At 32.7% G+C, this 21,059-nt stretch overlaps 1 protein-coding gene across 3 annotated transcripts in view; it reads left to right on the top strand.

Annotated features, from left to right (window-relative positions):
* LOC113520263 (klarsicht protein) overlaps positions 1-21,059 on the top strand; it is a 384,839-nt gene that overhangs the window by 23,990 nt on the left and 339,790 nt on the right. For all 3 annotated transcript variants that reach the window (XM_052898113.1, XM_052898112.1, XM_052898110.1), the window contains exon 2: positions 8,407-8,437. The gene's annotated coding sequence lies outside the window, so the exon portion shown is untranslated. The remainder of the gene's footprint in view (positions 1-8,406; positions 8,438-21,059) is intronic.

Raw genomic sequence — 21,059 nt, 5'->3', positions numbered from 1 at the left:
ATCGATTTACAAACTTTCGAATCGGACGAGTCGATTTTATAACCATCTCGACGTCTCGGTATCTTCAACTCAATTAAAATTATAGTTTTCCCATTGAAATTCGTTTTACGCCGAGTTTTATGGTTAAGAATATTAGCTAGGTGTGATCAAGTGTCGAGCATAATGTCTAGCTCTATCCTTTCTCGCTATAGTTTTGAAATGGCTTATTTTTAGTAAACAAGTAGATATTGTTTCGCGAAAAAAATAGACAGTGATAATTTAATAGTTGGTAATTTAATTATTCTGATTTCAAAAAAAAAAAAGGCCCATCTATGCATTACATTTAAAATGTTTCAATTTAGAATGTATCGTATATATACAAACTGTAAGTAGATTTTACAACGCATCTGTATCATGTAAAGAAAAAAATTGTAAAACATTGAAAATTTTATACTTGTGTTTATTGTGATATGTATAAAAATTGTGGGTTCCATAAGTTTTGCATATTATATATATAATATATATATATATATATATATATATATATATATATATATATATATATATATATATATATATATATATATATATATATATATATATATATATATATATATATATATATATATATATATATATATATATATAGAGAGTTTTCAAAATTGGACCTCTAATTTATCCACATACTGATAATCTACATAAAATTGTTCTTTCACTAATTCTGAAGTCATTTAAAAACAACTTTTTGAATTATTTTGAAATACCATTGTAATGGTCGATGAATATTTCCAACGTTATACTGAATAACCGTTCGCGAATGTAACTAGGTCCAGATATTAGGAATTCATGTTCAATCTAACAGGAATGTGTGTATGGAAAGGTGCTGATTAGCTAGCACTGACCGATAGCTAAAGGCTGACCGCATACCGTGTCAGCGCTGATTGTATCCATAGCTCAATGCTAGACACCGTATGCCTGATCGTCGTGATTGTGTATTGCGCACCATGGGAAACTGAGCTGATATGCACTTGACATCATGTGTTTATCTCCGCGTCTTATATCCGCAAATGTGGGATTGAGGTCGGATTAAGTAATAAGATTATTGTTAGAATCTATGTTGTTTCATGTACATACTTGTTCATCACTTTACCGAGTTTTAAAATATAATTCTTAACCCGCTAAGTTCAAATTTTGATAAATTTATGTTAAAGTGTATAATATATAATCGATATTAGTAATCAATATTATTTTATTGCAAAGTAAAATCGATTTATTATATTCATTTCTCGGTTGCGTTCGTGAACTGTTTGTTTCTTTACGAGACTAAAATGGCTAGCGTGAACTATGTATTAATCTATAATTTAAAATGCATATTCATAGTATGGTATGCGCTTCAAACGGTGTTGCAGGATCACTGATCGACCTCATCGTTCACCGATTCGACATACACTTCCTTCCCAGCACATTTTATCTCCACATTTATGGTTTCGCCTCGAACTTGCTTTTACCGTACGTGACTGGCAGACTTGCAGACTTCGATTGTTAATCGAGGTTTGCAAAGTATGTGTCTTTATTAACATAGTGGGATGTATGATGATAAGTATATTATATATTCAATTTTGTTAATCTATATATATATATATATATATATATATATATATATATATATATATATATATATATATATATATATATATATATAATATAAAAATCAATGCCACTTTTCGTTGTAATTTTATAACTCAAGAACGGGTTCACCTATCCAAACCAAATGTTTAGGCTTTGTTCGGACTACTTAGTAGATGGTTTATGTGAAGTTTGCACAAAATCGGTCGAGCAGTTTTTCTATTATCACATTTTTTGTAACAAATGAATTCAAGAAATGGCGGATCATTTTGTTAATAGGGATTTTTGTGTCAAATTGAAACTTTTTTTAAGATTGGGGATTGTTCTGTCAAATTGAAACTTTTTCAGTGTTGACAGTATGAGCATGTTGTTATGTCATTCATGCGGTCATTTTATTTTGGACGTGCTTCGATTAAAGCAAATTGTCAGCGATAATTATTGCTTTGTGTTTATATTTTTAAACTTAATATATTTTTAAAGCATGCTCTTTAAATGTTTTTATTATTTCACTTTATACGTAGCGAAGCACGTACCAGGCCGCTAGTAAGGAATAAAGTTGGATGTATAATGTATTTAATATTGCATATTCAACTTTATTAAATTGAACAGGCGTATTATTTTCTAAAATGAATCTATTATGTGATGCATTTGTTTTCTTAGTTATTAGTTTGGTTTTTGATGACAAATTGTACAGGAAAATGTAAGGTTTTAGTCTGTAACTTCCTTAATTATACACAAAGAAACAAGTTGGCATGTTATAGGTACCTGCTCGTACAATAATTAATCTATTACCCTAAGGTTGTCTTAAAAAGATTGCTCTCAGTAATAAGATCGACTTACTATCCTTATGTATTGTATCGTTACATTTATTAGTTGTTTTGCTTAGGTCTCTATGTTGTATAATGCAAATGAAGGATACTTATCCATTTATTTATTGATGATTATTCAAAAGATAAAACAATATCAAGTTTGTTTCTTTATAAAAGTTAAGTAGAATTATAATTTTGCTCACGTGATTGGGATTAAAGTGTCCTATATTTATCTACATATGTAGGTTTTTTAATAAGTTATAATGGTATGGTAACCTCGCCTGCGCTATCGGTATACACTGGCGGAACAATGATATTACTGATGAGGATGAAAGCAGGTCAGTTAGCCCATCTTGACGAACTCAAATAGAATTCATCACGATGATTTCCAGGGGGAACTACGTAAAGGTCAACCGAACAGGGTATATTGCTAGTAATGGGGCTATTTGATCCCATTACTAACAATCCATTTCCCCTCATTATTATGTAGGTTATGATCTCTGTACTAAATTTCATTCAAATTCGTTGAGTCGTTTAAGCATCAATGAGTAACAAGTATCCAAACATCTTTACAAACTTTCACCTTTCATATTTATATAGATAAAAATTAATTGCCGAATCTGTGTAAGCGCATCATATTAGATCGCTTGCGTCTATTTGGCAAATTTTTTTTTGTGTTTATAAATATCAGGACAAGGTATTGTTTTCAGAAAACGCTGTAAATTTGTTCATAATATATTTATAGTATATATATATAGTATGTGTAGGTCCCAAAATAGAATAGGTCACCTCTTCCTTTTTCGTGGGTGTCGTAAGAGGGAGTTTATAGTGGAGAGATAGGCAGTAGCATCCCTCTTAAAACATCACCAAAAGTCAAACTGCGGATGCCAACCTGCCTGCCAATCGGGGCAATTACTAGCAAAACCCACCATAAGGGCTGATATAACAACAACATATTTATAATCTTTGTAATTACCTATGTGAGTTTTTTTTACTTCATTATCTAATTTAGAGAAGAACTGTCTAAACAACTAAAACATTTATGCTATAATATTTATAATAATACCAATAGTTTAAGTCTTGTTTCTCAGCAATGTTTAAACTATGCATCTGAGATTAGTGGCCGAGGATATCTGATCGATAAGTGACGGTCAGACGATGGTACACTTCGATACTATTGTAAGTGGTACCGCGCTGATATACCGATAGGCTTGCTTGGATCAGTCCTAATTTGATGTAACTTACGTACATAAATAGCTGAATTGCGAAGTAATTATTTGTATTTAAGTCTTTAGTAAAACAAACCGTTTAAGACCAGTAACTACTAAAGGTACACTTGACTTGATCAATAAATGTGACAGAGGTCTGTAGTAGAGGAGTAATTTTAATATTATATTATTTCTCTATTATGTTCATGTCTATAAGCGACGGTTATCACTTTTCATCAGGTGGTCCGTCAGCTTGTTTGGCATTCTAAGTTGCATAAAAAATACGGGTATATTTTGCGTCACAATATTTGTTCGTGTCCATCTTTGAAACCGTCCAATTGATTTTAATGAAATTTTGTAAATATGTATTTTTCACGCGGTAGCAATAACAGGTCATCAGGTGAGCTGCATGCTTTTTGCTCTCCCCGCTGTGTTATAAAAGGAAAAATAGAGAACTCCTTTCTTTTGGTTGCTTAAATTAAATCGTTTAAATTGTTAATGGTATCTATTAACAAAACTAATATATTTAAACACGTAAAAACATAAAGTCATACATATAAATAACATAATCATCTTTTAATATTCAGTTATTAAATTGCTTGTCTTACAGTGCAATAAATTACTTTACCCATTTCTTATTAACCAGTCAATATAACGGTATACAAATTATCATTTTTCATCGATAATGGTCATACGAAACACTTGATTCCATTTACAATCTCGGTTGCATTAAGAATAGGATGTATAAATCTTTAATCTGGCAAATTAGGTCATAATCTGTTGTCTGCTCTGAGAAACATTTTCTTTATTAGCATAACGAGTTATGAAATGTTGAAGATGTTCACGCATATCATTTATTTAGGTAAATAAGAGTTAAATGTGTACCTACCTAAGCCTACTTATAGGGCGACAGGAGGGTTTGTTATTAATGGGAACTACTAGTACTATTGCTAGCAATATACCCTCTTAGGCCATCCAACAAGCCACCCCCCCCCCTGGAAATTATCCTGCTAATTTTAGGTAAATTGATTATGTTTGATTAACACAACTCATATCACCTATTTCCACCCATCATCACTGGTGTTCCGCCAGCGTTGGATTTCATTTCATTACTCATTAAAAAATAACTTATTTGTAAACCTAGCGTTTATTCTTTTTCATTTTTTTTTGTGATTTGCAAAAGGAATATGATTTGAGTTTGTTTGTATTTTTTTTAATTGTTACCTGATTGACGTCAACAATTCTTATTTTAATAATTCTTTTTACAATCGCTAGGGTTTACTCTTGTGTTGGTCCCATATAAATTTTGCTAACGATTAAAGCTATTGTTTATTTTTTTGCGGAACATAATCCTGCTTATTGTGAAGCAAAATCTACTTGTAGATAGGATTTGGCATTCTAAATCCAAATATTATCTAATATGTTTACGGAACATCTCATTGTCCGTAGGTATGTTTTGGCACGATCAATTTCGCTGTTTGTTGCTAAGCAAAATATGCATCTCAGTGTTAATGTTTTTTTTAACCACTGAGGTGGCAAACTGATGGTAAGCGGTTACTGTAGCTTATGAACGCCTGCAATACCAGGCACGCGTGTTGCCGACCCTGAAGAAATCTCTTTATCCCTTTTTTGAAGAACCCCACGTTGTAGTCTTGAAAAAACCCCGACAGGGAACTCACTCCATAACCTGTTATGAAGTAGTTTTGCAGTCTCTCATGTAAGCACCAATTTCTCGTCACAATTAGCATGTGTAGTAACATCCATAGTTTATAATTATTGTTCAACATAATTCTACATCGTGTCTATTGATACCGTGGGAGCAATATGCACAGTTACGGTGCATTAATTACCGTGCCGTGTCAACGACCAAATAGAACTGCAATTGACAATTATTGGTTGGCGATTGGAACGAAACGGCCGACTCAGCTCAGCAGTTATGTGCCCATTACCTTTATAGGCTTAGATTGTTACAGTTTGTGAGTGAAGTAATGTGATCATTATGGTTGGATTCTATTTTTAAAGACACCTAACGAAATTTGAAATCTGAGGGGAAATGAGGTTATATTTGTACGTGTTACCAGGTGATGGCTTTGTCTGATTATTATCTGCTATTGAGCAGGAATCCTCATTATGTTTATAATTAGGCTTTATAATTTATGGTTTTGGTTTACATATTTTAATTTAAAAAATAACCAATCTGACCAATCTGAAAGTATTGTATATCCTTTTAGATAAAAATCCAGATCAGTTTATAAAAGAAATAGTCAATAGGTAACAAACGTAAAAAAATACAACCAAATAGAGATTTTTTTAAGTCAGTTGAAAAAGTGAAGACACTAAAGACAATATAAAAACAAGATACGTAACCTTTTTTTACTCAATGGTGGTGACAGAAAAGTGTCCAGGCATCTCTATATAATCTTTCATGTACATGACGTTTTTACTCATATCTATAATCAATGAGTCCTTCCATCAATCAAGTAGTTATTATTTTGCCTTCATAAGTAATATAAACAAAGTAGCTTGGGCTGCAGATGAGATTTTTATATAATCCTGTCTATGATCTTTCAAAATTATTAGGATGCACTTTGTACAAATAAATGTCGCAATAGTAGTCAGATAATCTCTAATAACAAATAACTCCATATTTTATGGAACTAGACCATTAAAAACGACACAATTAATCAATCGAATGAGAATGCTGCATTGCACTACTATTATGTTGTTTACTTCTCAATCTTCTTTTACTTGCACACTTCTTGGAACGTGGTAGGTAAATGCCAAGAGTTACATAACTGTCAGGCACATTGTACTGTAATTAGATTAGTTCCCATGGTAGGCATATTTGCGATATCGTGATCTAACCGGTTATCAATGATTCTGTGTGATTTGTGACTGTTAGCTGTTGATTATGGGAGTCCTGTTTGTATACTTGATGCAAGTTTTTATTTTATTATTTCGTGATCGTTTTTAGTCGAGTTAACTTTTCCTATAGTTTAGATAGTTTTATTACGTATATTTATTTTAGACGTTAATGTAGACCTTATATTATGGAACGGTAGATTGTGATGAGATAATAAATGATGAAGACACGAAATTCAACGGAGAAAATGTATTGTACAGCGACAAAAAAAGATACAAATCAAAATTGTAAATTAAAATATTCTAAATGTAAATATGTATAAAAAAGTATATAATAAGATGTAAAGGACTGCATCGTCCCATCGCCAACGCATTATATATTAAATTTTATATAAATTTAAAAGCAACTGATTAAAATCTGCCTGGATTTCCACCTTTATCAGTCTTTTATATTTTTTAGTGTAAGTTCACTATTATTACAGGCTAAATTTGACAAACATAAAGCTCAAATGATGTCCAGGTATAGATAGAAAACGAATTCTAAGATAACATGTCTTTTTTTGATAACACCTGCAAAGTAAGAAACTTAGTAAAACAATGCGTAAGGATTTGATATCTGTTAAATGTTATGGACTAAGAAATTACTAAAGTAAAAGTAATGCAAATAACGAATAGCTAAACTAGGAAATTTAAATAGGATTCCATTTGCGTAGCAACTCCACTTGTCATCGTCTCAAATCTTTCGTTTTATACAGTACAGGTTGACAAATATTACTTTGCTGCTCCATCGATATTACCACTATATCAATTGTCACTGCACAGGAAAGCTGTCTTTTATCGTCATCCCTTCACGCACGCTTCGATCTAAAACTATCACAGGAAGTATAACCCTCACATCTTAAATCTAATCTTACACTTTAAGTCAAATCGATGAGTGACGATGTAGCACTAGTACATCATAGTTGCCACAAATAGATACATCGATTTGGTAATGTTGTTACACAGTCGAGTGTCTACGACCTTTAAAAAATAAATCTTGAACCCGTTTGTAGCAGACCTGATATTTATAACTTTGATAAATCCTAGGCGGATTAACTTCGATCCAAACTGGATGCACCGACATTTATCCAATTCTAAAAGTTATTTCCGCTACCAAAAGATTGTCTGGAAGAGATTGTTGTAGCTATAAGATCGCATTATGTATAATGATTGTATTTACTTTTTTATTTATGTATGTTATTGTAAAAAAGTGTAAATAAATCTTTAGAACCTTAAAAGTATAGCAAGAAGTGCAGGGTCGTCGTAGTCATATATACAGGTGGAATACGAGGGGGCCTATGTACATGATACATGAAATGATAATGTTTTTATAAATGAAAAAAATGTCCATAGTTATATATATATAGATGATGAAATGTATATATAAACTGTTATTACGTTTGTTTGTTGGTAATTATAGTATTTAATTCAATAATCAAAACTATAAAAGAAATAAAAAATAAACCTAGATTGCATCAAAATGTAGCTTTCGTTAAGGACATTTTTCAAGATCTTTGTCAAACCATACAGTGATGTGACCGTAACATATGCAGCTCAGTAATTACACGTACGTTGTTGCCATAGAGAAGATTATCTTTGTGGTAAATTAATAAAACACTCAAAAGGATCTCTCCTGAAATATACAAGCACTTGGCGATGTTCCAATGGATGCTTCGGTCATCTCTTAGATTAGAATGAAAATGGCCGACTAGCGAGTTTTAACTTAGTGCAGTTAACTTTAGACTGCAACTATTAAATCATCGATTTTACGATGTCTATAATAAGTAATTTATATCAGTGTGTTTAATATAGTTTTTGCTATATTATACATATTATTAGTATAATGTAGATATTAATTTTAATAAGTGGTTTGTTATTTTCAGGTAATGCACCGACATGGAGCGTCTTGATTAGGTATGTGTTCATGATTGTCATCAAACGATGTTAGCAAGTAATAAGTTTCACTTTGTTGGTTGACTTATTTATGATGTGTTACAAATACCGTTTATATTTTAATTCAAATAACTTACAAATATTACCAACGGGTTCTATTCTACTTGCATTAACACTTACCTCTTCGTGTTTGTATGTTTATTGAATATATGTTTTATTTATTTTAATTTGGGAAATAATTAAGTAGATAGTTTAAATCCAATAGGTCTTCAATTTTAGAATTAGTTTGCCATATCACTATTTTAAAACAAAGAACTATAACATTCAAATCTATTACTATTGTTAGAGATCATTGGAAAATAATTATATGCCTTAGAGCTTGGATGATCGCGTACAGCTCGGTTTTAGAGATGTTTCCTCCTACGAACGTTCAGGTTATCGAATGAACTCCTTATCGAAGTTTTTTCCAAGAGTCTACAGTGTGAGGCTCTTGATAAAAAAGGGTAAACAGCCTCGCCAATAGGTGAACCGTATACTTGTTTTGCCAACTCAGTGGTATAAAATAAAATATACTGTAATTCAAAATAAAAGACAAAGATAAGACAAATTATTACACTTAAGAAGTTGCCATGTGTAAAATCATATGTCAACAATCGGTAGGTAACATAGCACGATCATTAAAAAGTCGACTCCCAAATACTTTAGCACGAGATGAAGCTATCTGTCTACGGTCCACTAACCCCTAGCTCGACGGGTCGTTATTTTATGCTTCACAGCGCATAATATTACTTAGTAGACGATCTACTTTCATATTATGATGATTGTGGCGTAAAATAAGTTACTACTGTGTGCTCGATAGTACTTCTTTAATGTCTAAATATTTGTATATTCGTTAATAGAATATAACTGAATCGATTTTTATAATTATTTTTGCAATAAATAGGGTTTTCTCACGTGTTAGTGACATATTATTATTGTGTCTATTGATGTCTCTTTTTTTTTGTAAATTATATTTGTAAACACGTTTTTCGCGTTCTAAATTAAAATACTATAAAAAAAAAAAAACTTCTTTACCTGTGGGTGTCATAAGAGACGACTAAGAGAACTAAACAGTCGAGGGATGAGCAGCAGCATCCCTCTTAAAACATCATCAAAGCCTAACTGCGGTTGCCAACCCATCTGCCACGCGTGGCAATTATTGGCAAAAGCCAATAGTTGCCATGTTTGGGGTGGCCTAAGGGAAAGGCTTATATTTAGCAGCAGACAGTTAATGACTGATATCGTCATTATCAACATCATTCCATTTTAAATAAGAGTATTGATATAACTAGTTAATGTTAATTTATCACGATTTTAGTAATTTTTGTGGTTCAATTTATCTTCATAACAAAACTCTTGAGAAATACAAATGTATTAGTAAATATATTATTTATTATCTATTATCCGCGTTTTCGCTTTGGTAAATTTGAATAAAAACTCCTACAAATATTTCATAGGCTTTCGTTTTGTCCCTTCAGCTTCTAGCGTGATTAAGAAATATCCAAACATGTTTATAAACCTCCATATTTAAATTATTAGTGAGAAGTAAGATTATGTGTGAATGACGAAATAAGTATACTCTAAATATACGGTTCTGCGTGCAAAGTGGTCAACAAAAAATATATCGTGTTGATGTGTGGAGTGGAAGTGATTATCATCTCATTTGGACATTTGCAACGAAAAACGCCTGTCAACGTTTCTGTTAGATGTTCCACTTGGTTCTGGTCAACTGTTTATTACTTTGACCGAAAAAAAAATTCCCAAAATTCTATGTATTACCACCGATTTTCGGGAAGAACTTTCTTCTTCTAAAGTTGCAATATCCTATCGGAAGTTGACGATTATCATGGCTTTACTTTGTACACCCTGAAAAGTAACCTGATGCTCATTTCGAACATCTTAGATTTTTTAACCAGGAGGTTCGGCGTCTTCCCGATCTTCGGTAATCTTTGATCTTTCCATGGTCTATTGGCGACTGCTGCCACTTACCTTCATGTGAGCTGTAAGATTGTTTGCCTTTCTAAGTATCATAAAAAAAAAAAACAGAATACTGTGTAAAGAGATTATTAGTAATAGAGTCTACAAATTTTTTAGCCAGCAATATTCCAGTAACAGCTTATCAAGGTGGCCTGTGCATGATCCCTCTTATAACCTAGGATATGGTCGATCCCTGTATAAAATTTAATTCAAAGCTGTCCAGTCCTTTAAGTTTAGACTGTAATATTTATTATTAGGATTAAAAAGTTTACTAGTAATGAACCGTTTGTTATTTGTTCCCAATTGGCACCTGAATTATTTAAATCAACGTAAAATGGCTTAACGAAGGTATGTCATTTAGTCGCCGTGTGGACATAACGATGGCCTTGTCTTGTAGTACTATATCGGTACGGTTCACTGACCCGACCGCTCCAAATAAAGACCGAATACCGAACGCCTCGTGAACATTAGTTTTAGAGCTAAAATTGTAAATGACAATTTTGAAATTGTGCATCAGGGAACTTAAAATAGCTAATAGTATTCATGATTGCCATTTATTGAATTGCTATTTTTATGGCAATCCCAATAATGGGACGCTTAATAGAAGTTAATTTGACAACGAGTTTCATAAAAAAAATTACAGATTTCTACAGAAAATTGTTAGATTTTTTATACAATTTGAATATAAAAAAAAATCTATTTGTATGGCCCCATATTGTGGAACAATAAATACAGTAAATTGAAAGCTCCTTTTTTAAGTCAATTAAAACTAAAAAAAATTCAGAAATACTTTAGAAGAATACGTTTTTATTTAAATAGCTAACAATATTAATAAATAAGTTTAATAATATTGTTTGTAGTTAATACTAATAACTTCCTGACTGGTATGAACTTCCTAAACCGCATCGAACAAAGGGCTGTAACCATTTCCTACCGGTTGCCAAACAAAGCGGTAATGAATATGAATGGACAGGCTTCTGAGCCGTAGGTGCCCCGAATTATGATGTAACACCGCAAGAGATATGGAGTCTGTGAACTAGCGATTATAATGTGTAGATGCTCCACAGTGTTAAAGTAAGATACTTAAAATAGAGTGCGGTTTCAGAGGAACTTCCATCCGCAAACACTTGGGTTGTGTTTGATTTTCCTGCCGAGACTTCCCTAGAGATTACAGCATGGCATTCTTAAAAAAAAAGGCGTATTAAGGTTTCTTAAGGATTGGCAACATGCGCGTGACATCCTTGATGTTACAGGTGTCTAAAAGCTACGGTAACTTCGTTTATCACTAGACGGGCCGTATGCATGTTTGCCGCCATAGTGGTATAAAAAAAACTTAGGTGACCCTTTCACCTCATTGATAGAAAATCACACATTTAGAATTTGTTAAATATTTCAGAAGCGAAATCGACGATATCATACCTTTTTCTTTTTGTGAATTATTACTTGTCGGAGGTCGTTGATCATCAAGACCATCCGAAATTTAGAGGTGCCTATCCGGAAATGGAATCTGCTGCTTATTTCGAACCAGTTTATAAGATTTTTTTAGTCCGAAATTGTGTACTTTGCTAAGTGTTCTGCAGCCCTTTATAATAAGTTGTAGTAAAGCGTATTTGTCATCCGGCTATGTTATTTTATATTATTATGTTATATCGTCAAATATTAGCTAAAGTATTGTATTACGCAATATCTAAATTTGGTAATAAATTTGTAGTTCCAAAAAATATTTTGCACGTACATAATAAACATAAAATATTTTCTTTTCTTGTCTTTCTCCTTTGATTTACAAGATATCGAGAAAGAACCTTGCGGAGAATGCCTGTATTTTTGTGGTATTCGTCTCTTTTTATACATATTATTGCTCCATAAATCTCTTTCGTAATTCTTCTTTCATTAACTCTCCAATTGATGTAACCAAAACATCATTTATTTCTATCTTTGTCACTACATCACACCATCTTTCAATCCACACTGTCTAATCGTACTTTTCGTTACTCTGCCCTTTAATCACATCACATTATATTAGTGTTCATAAATCTTTTTTACTTATTTCTTTTAAATAACTTATTTCAATAGAAAAATTGTCAGAAGGTATAAATATAGTAGTTGGCGTATCTACAATATATTTATATTAATACAAATAATCCATGCCATGTACGAAGTTGTGCGTGGGAGTAGCATTCAGCTGCAAGTGACAAGTTACCGTTTGGGAAGTGATGTTTTTAATTACATTCCATACATAAATTCACTAATAGTTATCAACAATTTTTTTTTATTTTACATTATGGAACAAATTGATCAATTAGGTAAAAGATATACACATTTTTTTTAAAAAGATGAACTCTTTAATTTCAGTTTACTAGAATAATTTGGAATATTTACAACTAAGTGATCCTTATCATCCTTTGCTGCTTCTTTATTTCTGCAAATAATTGTTACAGATGTGAAACTTAAATTCTTAGTTTGTAGCAAAATTTATCGTTTTAAATATAAGACCAATTGTCATAAAATTTGCTATAGAAATATTTAGCACAGAGAAAGATAAACCTACAATACTTTTTATCGCATTTGACATATCGCAGTTTCGCATGCAATTTCGCGAAACTATCATGTTATTTTTAACTAATATTATAAATGCGAAAGCGAGTTCGTTTGTTTGTTGTCTAAACGGTTGTAAGCTACTTTTTCTTCTGGTTAGTGAATATATCTTGGTCACATGGATGAAGCACGCGGATAAAAACTAGTTATATATAAAAATACACAAGTTATGTAAAAATTATATTTTATTGATTGTCAATTAAAATATAAATATAATAGAAAGAAATTTACGAGAATTGTTTCGATTTCATAAATTATTTTATTTGGGATAACAACAGCTTTTTACAAAATTCAATACATATTACATTACATTAACTACATGCTTATCAGTTATAGTTATCCACAGCATAAAACAAGCATCCGTTAAGTAAATAAAACCATACTTTATAGTAATATGGTGCATCCGCTACTGCTCACACTGCAGATATACTGTGCGAACGTAACATATAGAATCCTTCATAGTCCGCTTCATTTTTTACAAATAATGAACATAAGTTTTAAAAATGATTGTGTAAGCATATTTGTGCGTCTTATTCTATAATATTTTTTGTGATCTCTCTGTGTCTTTATATAAATAAATGATATTTGTATTATGTGTTTCTCAATTGTCACGAATACACTTTTATCTATGTGACCATTATTTTCGTTCTACATCATATTGATCACAGTGACACGTGCGTAGGCGCTGTCCGCTGCATGGGTAACATGTAGTCGTGTGCTGTTCACCAGCCGATGACTATCATTGTTTCATTTGATACGTCTACCGCTTGGCTGAACTTCAAAATGCATGTTGATTTTGTTATACATATTTGTATTGCTATCCAAATTCATGCATGAGTAAGTTGACGATTTAAAACGGTCTTTTTGCCGGCCCGTAATAAATGCAATCAAATGCAATTCATCTTTCTGCTAGAGCTCGTATATACGAGGTTTGTCCGGAAAGTACGTATAAAAGTTTTTTTAAAAATTTTATTTTACAATTATTCAGGTAAATCAATTTTATCCCCTTCAAAGTACTCCCCCTGTGACATAATGCACTTGTGCCAACGCCGTTTCCACTGTGAGAAGGCTCCTTGAAAGTCCTCTGGTTGTAGGTTTCTCAGCTGCCCCGTCGTAGCTTTTTTTATCTCATTTATGTCCCCCAAATGCCGCCCCCGAAGTACCAATTTGGTTTTTGGGAACAAGAAGAAGTCACACGGGGCCAAATCCGGCGAATAGGGGGGTGTTCGGTCACCGTAATGGAATTTTTACTCAAAAACTCACGGACAACAAGAGAGGTGTGGGCAAGGGCATTGTCGTGGTGAAGAATCCAACGCCCCTCTCGCGCCAATTCTGGACGAACTCGTGCCACACGACTGTCTGACCGTTAAACGACGGTCCCCATTAACACAAGTTCGAATTCTTTCCACGTTTTCGTCGGAATGTGAAGTGGAAGGACGTCCTGAACGTGGGTCATCTTGAACGCTTTCTCGGCCCTCTCTGAATCTTTTTAGCCACTTGTGGACGGTTGGTTCCTTCACAGCATCATCCCCATAAACTGTTCTGAGATCGGCAAAAATTTCACGGCCATTCTTGCCGAGTTTCGAGAGAAACTTGATTACGACGCGCTGCTCTTCAACGGAAGCGGGCTCCATGCCGACGGGGTTTCGTTAAGAGGTAACTTCACAGATGGCGTGACAAGCCAGTTCGCACCGCACGGCGGTCAGACCAGAACTGAAGCATTGTTAGGGACATAAGGAAGGGGTCCTGCGCTTACCTGGCCTCCCCACTCCTCTTTCTCGCATTCCAGAACACTTTTATACGAACTTTCCGGACAGACCTCGTAGATGGTGTAAATAGCTGTTTTTGTTAAATACTAAATAATGCTTTTATGGTGTTGATGGGGTTTTCGCGGATCCATAGCGTATTTCAAGGATATTTGCAGAAGCGCAAATAAAGATTTTAAATGAATGCTTTTATGCTGTAATACGCAAAATAACTTCGTCCGTCTTGGATTCTTTGTAGTCTAAAATGACTTATGTTACATAGATGAATTGCTGACATGAATCATTTTAGTATCCTATTACAGTTCACTTAAGTGCTCATTTTTAATACCCTAATCAGTATTTCGAACTATTTGTATTTTGTAATAATTTATATATCTCTATTTGCGTATACTCAATGTAGATTTCTTTGCTATCTTAACCGGATAAATAAGTAATTTGTATGCGAATTTTTTGCTTGTACGTTTTTTAAACGTGCAGGGTACATACTAATAAGTGATTTGCAATCGTCTGGCATTCCATTTACTGTTTCGTTTACATACCGCTCTACTGGTACTCGTAAGTTGAAAACTTTTAGACAAATAATCGAGTGCATGTTTTAAGTTACCTTTGGTCTATTCATCCATACTTTAACATCACGAGTCCTGAAAATAGCTTCTTCCGGTTTGGTCACAACATGCGATCTATTACATCCGGCATACGTCGGCTGCTTTCCTTTAGGTCATTAGTCCAAATATACCGATAAGTCTGAAAAATGTAGCGGAAGCGTCGGTTAAAGGCGAATGTCGGACAACAATGTAAGCATTTGAATGTATTTCTATGTAGCCACTATTTGTTTTCAACCCACTTCCAAAAAGAAGGAAGGTTGTCAATTTGATGACCTTTGTAGCACAGTGGTAGATACTTCGCATTGATTAATGAGATTCCGGTTTCCATTTTCGGTTGATCCAATTTACGAAATAAGTTTTTTTTTAAATTAACTCGAGGTCTGTCCTAGATATTCTTGCCTGATTCCTTACAACACAGGTGTTTTAATTCGAGGACTAGGCAATTGGTTTGATTGTTACTTATTATTATTATTATTAATCCTTTTGAATTTTTTTGTGGCTATGTTATAATTGCAAACTTTAATTTTATATTGCTAATGCATTTTGCACTCGATAGAATTGTTGACATCAACTCCCTTGTTGGTGTCATTAATTTTAGCATGTTTAAAACGGGCCTTTTTTTTTACAAAAAAACTGCTTGTTTAGTATCAAAGTTTACTGGTAATTTGTCAATAAAATTTCAATAATTAGAATGCTCAATGAGATTGATGTGATGTACTTACTATACGATTTGTTGAGGTAAGTGTAATTGAGAAATTGGACGAACAATCTAAATGAAATATCTACAATCAGTATGACTGTGTGGCATTAACAAACATATGTTTACTTAAAATAATATACTTGTTGTGGCTCTTACAACATACTTATGGCCGAATGACAGTGTTAATAGCGCGACGACGGAATGTTTGTAACTCGAGCATTAAATACACGTTAGTTCCGAGCCAAGGAGCATATAGGAGTTGCAAATGAGCCGTGATGTCTTAAACGCGGTTGTTTGTTATTTTATCTATAGTATATTATAACTAAATCCTTTTTTTTTTTTAGGGAAAGGATAATTATATGTGACAGCTTGATTTGTCACTTATTTTAAGAAATCTATATAAAAAATAAATAAGAAAAAATGTTTTGCGACAACTGATACTTTTACAGTGTTATACTCGTACGATGATTAAATAAATTAGATAATTTACGTATTTGTTTTTATTTGAAATAATGTTTTTAAAACAACATTATTTTTTTAACCTTTGAATAACTTCTTAAAACTTCTCTAAAGCCTAACTGCGGTTACTAATCCGCCTGCCAAGCGTTGCAACTATTGGCAAAACACCCCAAAGGGGAAGCTTGTGTTTAGCAGTAGATAGTTAAAGGCTTATATGATGATGATGATGAATGCTTGTATATAAATAATGTTAATGTATCATGCTGTATGCACTTATATCTGGCCTTGCAACTTGTTATGTTACATATAGTCTAGTTAAATGTTTTGTTGTTGTCTTGTGCATCTAGTAAATAAATAAATAATGAAAATTGTGTTTCGTAATCTAAAGCAGTTATTCACAAGCTGCTGTCAAAAATAAAATACTTGTATTACAAAACAATGAAAAGGGCACGTATTATAAATATTTGCAAGTAAAAAAAAAACGTTCACGACTTTAATCTGTTATGGGGTATTTGCAACTGTAAACTATTATATCTTTCATTATCATATCTATCTTCACTTCAAGTCTCTTATTAGGGTACGCAACGAGCCAACGACCTTTACTTGTCCTCTTTCATAATATAAACAGATTATAATCTATTCCATCTACGGTTGACAACATCTACCATAAACTTTATATTTCATGCTAGACTGGATTTTAAAAGCACGCTTTATTTGGAACGTAGACTCCCTTATAAGTATTGTGAACTTGGTGTTAATGTAGACCAAAGACGTCACAACACAATCCATAACCTATCACAATTCTTTTTTTTGACATTCAGAATGGCAATCAAAGTGACGGTTCATCTGTAACGATCTGATTGAAAATGGTAACAGCATCGTGGTATCACATAACACAAAATACAGGGGGAAAGGGATTGTTAGCAATGGAGTTTGACAGCCCAATTGTTAGCAATATGCCCTATTAGGTCGACCTCCACGTGGTTCCCCCTGGAAACCATCGTGAGCAATTGTTATTAAATTCGTCACGATGGGCTAACTGACCTGTTTCATCCTCACCTATCGTCCTTCACTGGTGCCCCGCCGGTGTATACCGATAGCGCGGGTGGGGTTACCATTTCATTATCACCCATTAAAAAAAAAACACAAAATACATTGTGATGCCCATGGTACCCAATATGCGTAGCCATTCCTAAGGAATATGATGTTTTTTTACTATATAATTGCTATATGCACATGTTCAGATGTCTCATGGCACGACCTCACTAATACACAGAGTCTCCTTTTGGTCTATCTTTCTTCTTAATAAAAAAAAGATAAAGGTTACGTGCGTAAGATATCGGTTTTTTTTTAATACACATGAGTATGATCTTTTTCTTCGAATAAATGTCTTTATTGTTTTATATAATATTATTATACATAGAATCAAAGAAAATAAATAATTATTGTATTTATTATAGAAAAAGCAAATTTTTTATACTACTTGAATTAACAAACAAGCTGACGACTTACCACATTATTTAGTATATGTATACCAAATTTTATAAGTAATGGTTAAACCATTTAAACAAAAAATAAAACTGTCGATCAAAATCAAAAGGATCATCAAAATCGGTTTACGAAATGATACATAAAATAACATTAGGAAAACATCACTCTTTTTGAAGTCGGCCAACACCAAACGTTAGTCTAAGAATATAGCAAATGTCATTACAGTCTGAAATTACAGGCGCGACGTGGTTTGTCTGATTAATGAATGGGATATTATGCAAATGGTTGGCTACATAGAGCGGCATTCCAACAAGGCTGGGCTGGAATTGAAAACAACTTTATGGTAACGAGGATATAAATAATACTGTCAGAGGAAATATTCTATGTACATGTGCATCACATATTTTTCTTTATGCGACGAAATTTTATTTCGCTGTATTTATAGTATGTAATTATAAATTCAGTATCCAGACATAGTGGCTAGTGTAAATACTCTGTTGTATTCCCGGTAATAGAGTTGAAAATATATTGAACTTAGAAGCGGCGAGCTTCGTGAATTACTTATTTCAAGACTTGAAGAAGATGATATTCATAATTTTATTGATCTTTTTTATGAACCTTTGAATGGGAAATGAACTGATATCCCACCTGATGGAATGTGGTTAACATTGCCTATAGACATGAACAGAACCACAGATATCATAGATATTCTATAATGCTTATGGTACCGCTTATGTACCACCAATCCTGAGGATTAAGGTGTTACGCCTGTACCTGTACCCTGTAATTTTACTACCATATCCCACCTTTCTAATTGAAACATAAGTACAACACACAGGTTTTAATTGTTAAAGTACCCTTTTTTCAAGATCTTACCATAAATCTATATCGATATACATGTATACATAACATAATATGACGTCTATTATTTTAATTACCTTCTTGAAAATATAATGAACTACTAGCGGACTAATTAGTAGGTTATCGGTTAATCTAATGATTTGGATAATTAAATAATTGTCATATCACAATGATGTTTCGATAGATACCTTACTCCATTTATGGAATTTTAAACGTAGTCTTACGGCCAAGTATCATAGTGAGTTACGAAGAGAGGATATGCGCTGTTATGTTCGCCCGCAAGCGTAGAAAGAGAATGAGAATGTGACCGTTTGTACTATCCTTAATTTACGTCCGTGTGTTTTTTCGGTGAATCCGTTTTCTAAATTCAAATATTTTCAATCTAAGTCTACGAAACATTACGTCTATCAACGGTGTGTTTTAATACGATTGATATTGCTGTTTTTTTTTTTAAGAAGCAATATATTATGTATACATCTATAATCAAAACCTCATTTATCGTAATGATCCGTGTAAACGCTGTTGGCAGTCAAACGTATTGCAGCAACATGTGATAAAGTATACGTTTTGAATTAAACGTATATTAACACTAATAATATAACATCGTTTGGAAACAAGTAAGCGGAACTAAAGCCGTAAACTATTAATTTAAATGTAGCTCATTGGTTAGATATCGAAGTGTCGGTGTCGTAAACTGGCAGATCTCCGATAGTATTCATACGGACCTGGCTTAATTTAGAGAAAGTCACCGTAAACCACATAGACCTTTAGCTGTGTCGTAAGCTGACATAAACAGATACCTGTGGCGAACGGATAAATGTTATACATATCTACTTAGAACGCATTCCGCAGATTTTGCCCCTCTATTTTGTTTGGACAATCCAAATGAGATTAATGATATCTAGATAAAGTGTCTCCTTAAAAATGCTTCGAAGAAAACAGTAAAATTTTTGTTTTATAAATGGTGCTATTTTTTAATAGTATTAATTTTGTAATTTATGACTTTTATAATAACGAATAGCTGTATCGTAAACTGGCAAATATAATACGACTATTTATCTACGTACGTACGCATTTAAAAAATATTTCTATTATTACCCATTATTTTACTTGGATCGATCACAGAAAAAGTTATGGAATTGGAAAAGGAAGCAAAGGAAATACAAGTGCTTGCACAAGGATATAGAAGTACAAGGATGGTAACAATAATATTATATGGTCTAAGGTTCGTAACAATTAGAAAAGAATTGGCTGGACAAAGAATAGATATTTCACACCTAAATACTTTATTTGCTGTGTATGCTCTGGCATAGAGTGGACCACCCCTTCCTTGCCCGTGGGTGTCGTAAGAGGCGATTAAGGAAGGACGAGGAATGGGAAGCAGCGTCCCTCTTAAAACATCTCTAAAAGCCTTACTGCGGTTATCAAACAGCCTGCTAAGCGTGGCAAATACGGAATTTACGCGGAAGGCGTAGGTTCAGCAGTGGACAGTTTATAGCTGAATTAATAATAATAATAAAGTACTTTATTTAGATAAGTACGATAAGTAGCGTGATTATCTTAATATTATATATTAATTGATTATTTTCGTTTTTATCATCCGTAATATAGTTAGTAAACTAGCTAATATAAATATTAAACACTGCAATAGTGATTAGTACACAGCTACCTAGTATTTGCATTAGTGATCTTGTAAAATATTATGATTTGTACTGTCATTTAAAAACGATTAAATAAACAGAAAATATTTAGAGATAGTGTAGGAGAAAATTGCGTTTTACGCTGCAAATGATATTTTAAATGTTAATATTATAGAATAAGTTAAATACATACATACATATAACATATTATTTTAGAAATTTGTTTATTACTTCTTGGTATTTAAGTACGTCTTAACAAAAACGTATAGAAATTCGGTAATCTCGTTCCAAGTATTTGTGATGGAGACGAACATATTCGGATTCACGCGATCGAAATTGTGGATAAAAGCTTGTAGGTTTATAATAAATTCATCGAATAATTTTTTGTTTATTTTGTCTTATATAACTGCTTTTATGTTAACATTGTTCCTAACATTTAAAAATGCAGTTGATCAGTTGAGTTATGCAGCTATGCACTTTCTTCACTTCTTAAATTTTTGTTTAGTGTAA

The sequence above is a fragment of the Galleria mellonella genome, unplaced genomic scaffold (assembly GCF_026898425.1).
Source record: "Galleria mellonella isolate WM207_F2 unplaced genomic scaffold, CSIRO_AGI_GalMel_v1 utg40, whole genome shotgun sequence".
NCBI classification, from domain to species: domain Eukaryota; kingdom Metazoa; phylum Arthropoda; class Insecta; order Lepidoptera; family Pyralidae; genus Galleria; species Galleria mellonella.
The sequence above is the reverse complement of the archived record's forward strand: the minus strand, read 5'-3'. Positions and strand labels throughout refer to the sequence as shown.